The following is a 7402-nucleotide window of genomic DNA, read 5'->3' on the forward strand; positions in this document are numbered from 1 at the left end:
GGCGCGCTCCGGCGGCGGCGGGGGGAGGAGATCGAGGGGAGAGGGGGCCGACGGCGGCCTGTCGAGGGAATCGCCCCCCCCCCCCCTCGCTCGCGGGAGCGGGTCGGGCGAGAGGATAAGGTCGGGGGCCTCCAAGCCAAGCACTTGAGCATGGTTTCGGCCTATAACCAGAGGGAATGTTTTTCAAAACCGACCTGATTTTGGGCATTCATAGAGGGAAACGACAGTCATGCGATAAGCGAGGTAGAGGTTCATCTACCCAAAGTAGCCATTCAAGGAGACAAGTGCTACCATTGTACATTACATCATCCACCATCCACCTTACAATTGAGGCCGGTGGTTCCTCAACCCACAACGAGGGTGATGTTGAGACCGCCAGCCTAGCTAGCTCATGAGAGACACAGTTTGCCTCCTAGGACAATGGGCGAAAGACACCGAAGTATAACCTATCGATAAGACATTGCAGTCTGCATAAATTGTTCCTGCTCCTGTCACAATGAAGCCGCCCACATTCATCGCGTTGATCACCTCCAAGTAATCTGCTTCCACCACCAGCTTGCTTACTCCCATTTGTTGAGCCAGAAGAATCCTGTGCCGCACTGCATATGCCTCTGCTGAAGTTGCGTCCGAAACATGCTCAAGTTTTTCATTGCATGCTGCTATGAATCCTCTGTCATCCCGCAGCACATCCCCGACCGCTCCTTTAAGAGTTTCTACATAAAATGTTGCGTCCACATTAAGCTTAACATGCCCCTCCTTTGGCTTAGTCCATCCTTCCTTCTTCACACCCGCATCATTCTTCCTCGCCTTGACATAGTTCGCTGTTAGAGTTGAGATCGAGAAGGCCGAATGAGCAGGCTTTTGCACATCTTCTCCATGGACTTGTTGCCTTCTTTCCCACCACACATATAACAAATGCCCACGAGGATTAAGACCTATGCACTCACATCCGGAAGCAAACGTTCTCTCATCGGCGCACACAAAATATAGTCCAGCAACGATGAACCGGCTTGGTCCACTTCGCATGCCTCCTCCACAAAACCATCCAAATTTAGACACCTCCAGATCTCTATTTCTCTTGCACAAGTAAACGGCACATGCTTGATATCCTCACATCCTCCTGCACACATTGGACAGTTCCTGGGCATAGCAATATGTCGGTTTGCCAAGATTCCGAAGCATGGTATAAAACCATGCAACACTTTTCATGCATGTATTTTTATTTTAGCCGGCAGTGAATTATCCTACCACTTCGTCAATACTGGATATTGTTGTAACGGTTCTCCTACAATTCTCTCAAACTAGCGCCCGAATTGATGATCCCCCTCTGCATAATACGCCGATCTGACCGTGAACATGTTATTCCTTGTGAACCTCCATGCCACAAAATCCTCCATCATTCCTTGCAGCGCAAGCGGAATAGATAAGATTCTCTCCGCTTCTACCTGCCAAAACATGTCATTGATAATTAAGATCTTGATCCCATACTCCTGTTGGCGGATCAATAAGGTCTCATACTTTTGAAAGCAGGTTTGCTCCTCTCGGGGTAACTATGCATCCGTCTGCACTCGTGGCAATCCATGGATCAGACCAAATATTAACTTGTGAGCCATCCTCGATCCTCCAAATTGCCCCCAACATGTGCGCATAGTGAGTCGGGATTTTCCATAAGTCTCCATACCTGCTTGGCCAGCGAGGCGAGATTAAAACTATGCAAATCTCTGAATCCCAACCCCCCTTTGTTCTTCGGAATACAAAGTTTCCACCATGTTGCCCAATGTATCCTCTTCTCTTATGATTGTCATCATCACCCCACCAGTATCTTGATATGGCGTCTGGCATACCACCACTTTCTCTTCCACTTCCAAGTTCGAGCTGAAGTACACCCAGGTTCTGAGAAGCTCCTTTATTGCTATAATTCTTGTTGAACCTTTTCTAAAGTCAACAATTTCTGCAATCAGGGAGAAGGCTTGCTATACCTTAAATTCCAAAACCACGACAATTATTGTGCGGCTATCATTTATCTTTTTGTTGTATGGTATAACATACAAATGGTGTCAAAATTATATCCTGATAGGGTGTTCAACTATGTTGGTAGATGGATGCATGTTCTTGCTGTTAAATTAAGGGCTCAATTATTGGTCGATATATCTGCGCTGTGTTGGTCATCATTGCGTTTATGTAGAAATGATATGGTCTTGTACGAGAGGAATATATCTCCTCCATCGTAGGTTGTATTCTTATGAACTTATTAGCTATGCACCAGTCTATTGTTTTACCGTGTGGTCGGTGTATGCGCAACTTAAGCAGGTGGCCACATATGTGTGTACATAGAGTGGACTGAGGTCTAGGCATCAGAAGAAGTGCTTCTCCATCCTAGTGTTTTTTTTCTTCTTCTCTCTTGCCCCGAACTGTTTTTTTAGTGATCTTCGGGTAATATTTGTGTGCATCCTCAAAAGTAGATGTTGGCCATTAAACCCATATATCATTGTTAAAAAGCTTTTCATTTTTCACAAGTCTTACCTTGGTTTTTATTAACAGCTGGGGAGTGGCCCAGCAAAATGGGTTGTCTGGCCTTTTTCTGTTCGTGCTGGAGTGGGTCTTCATCGAAAGATTTGGTTCGGTAGAACCTCCCTCTCCGAGTCTCAATGCATCGTTCGGTCTAGGGCTCCTCCAGATCGAACATTCGGTACATCTCGGTGTCCTAATTTAAAGTTGCAACAAGAATGTAGTACACGTACGTACTCTTAGTATGTACTCTGAAGTAAGAGCTCCTTTACGGTGATTGGGACAGTACTGTGAGTACTTTCGAGTACTTACCCCTCCGAATTTTATTAGCCATCCGATCTGGCGGGGGATTAAAAACGAATTAACCTAATTATTTTAATCAGAGAAGGGCATAATGGTCCAGGGTAAAATATTATGTTTTCAACCGATCACGTCCACGACGTCTAGATCCAGTCCTCGTTCTCGTCAAGTCCTCGTTCTCGTCCTCTTACTTCTGTCCGACGAGCCCGGCAAGAGGTACCAACAACGTCGTCGGCGTCGTCCTCGTCCTCCACCTCGTCCCCTTCACTATAAACGACGTGCCCGGCGGCAGGAAGAAGATTAAGGCGCAACATCTGCGGCGGCAGTGTCAGCGGCGACGGTGGCGGCGCTATAGGAACTCGCCCCCGCCGATCACATCGCTTCCGGGCTTGCATACTAAGGTATGAATCGCCCGAATCTCAACTCCTTCCCGTTTGATTGGCCCGTTGGAAGTGACTCTTGGCATGAACTCCAACTTCCTCGTAGATGGATCTATACTCTGCGGTTGCCCCTCGGTTAGGCCGCCGGGAGATATCAATGCTTGTTCTGAGAGTAGGCTTGTTTTTCTTTATGCAGCAGGAGATATCAATGCCTGCGGGAGATATCGCCATAAACTTACTTTGTTTCGTAGCCTGCACTTCCTACTTAGATTTTTTTAGTCATCATCGATTTAGGTTTCCCTAGTGCATGCAATTCAATTTAGAATTTTTCATCATCCATGGTCACTTCACTAGTTTATGGGGGACCCAGTTTATGGACGTTTATGATCGCTTGCCATAACATGTACAAGGAGCAAAGTTTAAAATTCCACGCAAGATTTCGTACTGGGTTTTGCATGCATTTATATTTGTCCTTTCAATTTTTATTCGTCCGAATTGTGATGCAGGAAGACATGGCGGATGTAAGTCATGAGTCAATGATGGAGTACTATCATATTGCCAACAAGATGTTTAATAGTGAGGATCGATGAAGGTTATACATTCTATAACAAATATGGTCTTGAGAAAGGTTTTAGTGTCCGAAGAAGCTATGTCGAGTGGGATGGATCCAACTGCCATATAATTTTAAGGAAATTTGTGTGTAGTCGTGAAGGGGTTCGTGAAGAGAAGCACATGAAGAGGAAGATGGAAGATAGAAAGAGGAGGCCACGGAGTATAACTCGTGTAGGGTGTAAAGCTAAATTGGGGATTGCAAGACAGGAGGAAACAAGTCAGTGGTTTGTCAAGGATTTCATCGATGAACACAACCATCCTCTAGCCCCACGGGATCTGTCGTGTCTTTTGCGTTCACACAGAAGAATTAGCGATGAGCAGAAAGCGGACATTGCAGACGTGGAAAAATCTGGGATCAGAAAACACCATATTATGGATATTATGTGCATGCAATAGGGTGGATATGATGAGGTTGGATGCATTATGAGGGACATTTACAATTTCTGCCATGCTAACAAGCAGGAAACAATTTCTTCCGGGGATGCTCAAACGGTGATCAATCACATGGAGGCGAGGCAAGAGCAAGATTCAGATTTTTTTCTTCAGGTACTTGGTTGATGAAGCTGGCCATCTGAAGGGACTATTCTGGTGTGATAGTCAATCCCGACTTGACTATGAGGCTTTCGGAGACGTTATTGTTTTTGATAGCACATACAGAACCAATAAGTACAATCTGCCATTTGTGCTGTTTGTCGGGTTGAATCACCACCGCAGCACCGTTATTTTTGCATGTGGTATCATTTCACATGAAACAAGCCAGGCATACGAGTGGATGTTACGGACCTTTTTTGATGCTATGGGACAGAAGCATCCTATATCTGTGATCACGGATGGGGACCCTGCAATGCAGAGAGCAATCAGGGTGGTGTGGCCTGACTCAAACCATAGGCTCTGTATATGGCATATTCAGCAGAACATTGTAAGCCATCTACATGATGACGCGGTAAAGGAGGAATTCAGATCTTTCATATATGATACATCTTCCATTGAAGAGCATGAGAGAAAATGGTTACACTTCTTACAACGAAATAAAGTAACAAGTGAGGACTCCTGGCTGCATCAGATGTATAAGATGAGAAAACTGTGGTGTGCTCCATATCTTGAGGGCCGTTGTTTCCTAGGATTGAGCAGCAATCAGCGGAGTGAGAGTTTAAACTCGGTGCTACATACGCATCTTGAGGCTAAGATGATGTTGTTTCAAATGCTAGAGCACTATGATCATTGCCTTGCGTCGTGACGCTTGAACGAGGCTCTCCAAGACGTCGAGGCCTTGTAGTCCGTTCCGTTCACAGAGGAAAATGCTTTAGTTCTTGAGAAACACGCAGCAAAAGTTTTCACTCCTGTTGTGTTTAAGTTGGTCTTATGGAGCATAGATGTTGTCAAAAAATGTGAGATCAGAGAGGTTCTTGATGCAACAGAGGTTACCACATACGTTGTGTCTAAGAAGGAAATAATGGATAAAAAGATCGAAGTGCGCACGGATTCGAAGGAAGGTCTGCTTCGCAGTATCAGTTGTTCTTGCCGCAAATTGGAATGCGCAGGCACACCATGTTCCCACATATTTTACATATTGGGAATTTTACAAGAAGAAACACTGCTCAGGTTTTGTGTTCCCACTAGGTGGACAATGAGTGCAAAATATGCATTCGCACCGACCAGAAAGAGAGAGATGTATGCATACTCTGCAGCCCTACAAAGGTACCGTAAGCTAAGGAATTTTAGTCACGTAGCATGTTTCAAGGCATGCCACTCTGATGAGGCGTTTCAGCATCTAAAAAGGGTTTTGGAAGGACAAGATGTTTGCAAGGGATCAACAAGTGAACAAGCTGATAGCAAGGGATCAACTAAGGCTCAGGGTAACAGCATTAGGTTTGGCCCGCTGATGCCACAATCGGCTAACCTTGATGGTGAAGGTTTCGAAAAGGTTCTGGATCCAGTGCATGTGCCAGGCCGAGGTGCTCCAGAGAAAAGGCTACAGGCAAAGATGAAGAAAACAAGAACAAAGGGTAGATGTAGCTATTGTCATGAGGAAGATGGTCACAATCGACGTACGTGCGCCAAATTGACAGAGGTACCTAATATGCCGTAATTTAATGTTTAAATGTTTCAAAATATATTCCATGGCATTAATAATATCCTTATGTGCAGGATCTCAAAGCAGAACTATGATAGCTACAACATTGTGCGCACGGTCCGACAACAAGTACGTCGACGATCAACCTGATGTTGGCGTGTGCATTGTTGTCTATGTCTAGTATCGTGTGACCTTTTCTCTAAAATACTTCATTTTGTCAGTTAGTGACTTCCTCATAATGTATGACTCAGCTATTTGGTTGTCCACTCCCTCGTAACAGTATGAGTTTGGGAATTATTTTTTTTGCATTTTATATGTGAGTTTTTGAAGTGCAACCTCAAGAATCATGGTTTCTTCGTGGCTAGCGTGTAGCTTGTTTATGTTGCACGATAAAATTTGGAAATAGATGTAATGGAGGAATTATATTTCACTCCCGAAAACAAAATAAAAGCCGATAAATGCGAAAAATACATTAGTCATCCATGCTCTCCAATTGAAGAATATACAGGATGAATTAATACAGATGATGAATCATACTCATCCTACATATCCTCCACGTAGAGTGCAAGGAAGACCAACGCTTGTCATAATCAAATAAATGAAGGTATTTAAGCAGGTGCAAGACTTGCTAGGGGGGTGAGGTGGGACTAAAAAAGTTAAGTCCGGGCACGAGAAAAGGTGATTTTTTTCAACTCCTCCAAGGTTTTATATTTTTTTGAATTTATACCGCCCTCTAGACTGACTGATCAAAACATCAGTCTATACCTCTAGGGGGCATTGTAAACTATATTTTTTGCAAATTTTCTTTGATAGACATGTTTGGCACATGTGGGTCACCGTGTAATAGAAAATTTGGGTGTTTTGGAGGTGGTGGAAAAAAATCACCTTTGTTTAAAAACTGGCTTATGTTAACCAAATGGTCCCTCCGGAATGCGGTGATTTTTTCGACCACCTCCAAATCACCTCAATTTTGGCACACATGATCTCTTGCACAAACAAAGTTAGGTTTTCAAGGTTTTATATTTTTTTTGAATTTATACTGCCCTCTAGACTCACTGGTCAAAACATCGGTCTATACCTCTAGGGGGCATTGTAAAATATATATTTTTCCAAATTTTCTTTGATAGACATGTTTGGCACATGTGGGTTACCGTGTAGAAGAAAATTTGGGTGTTTTGGAGGCGGTGGAAAAATCACCTTTGCAATTCTTCTTTGATAGACATGTTTGGCACATGTGGGTCACTATGTAAAAGAAAATCTGGGTGTTTTGGAGGTGGTGGAAAAAATCACCTTTGTTGAAAAACTGGCTTAAGTTAACCAAATGGTCCCTCCGGAATGCGGTGATTTTTTTGACCACCTCCAAATCACCTCAATTTTGGCACACATGATCTCTTGCACAAACAATGTTAGGTTTCCAAGGTTTTATATTTTTTGAATTTATACTGCCCTCTAGACTGACCGGTCAAAACATCGGTCTATACCTCTAGGGGGCATTGTAAAATATATATTTTTCCAAATTTTCTTTGAT

Source organism: Triticum aestivum, chromosome 4D (assembly GCF_018294505.1).
Source record: "Triticum aestivum cultivar Chinese Spring chromosome 4D, IWGSC CS RefSeq v2.1, whole genome shotgun sequence".
NCBI classification, from domain to species: Eukaryota; Viridiplantae; Streptophyta; class Magnoliopsida; order Poales; family Poaceae; genus Triticum; species Triticum aestivum.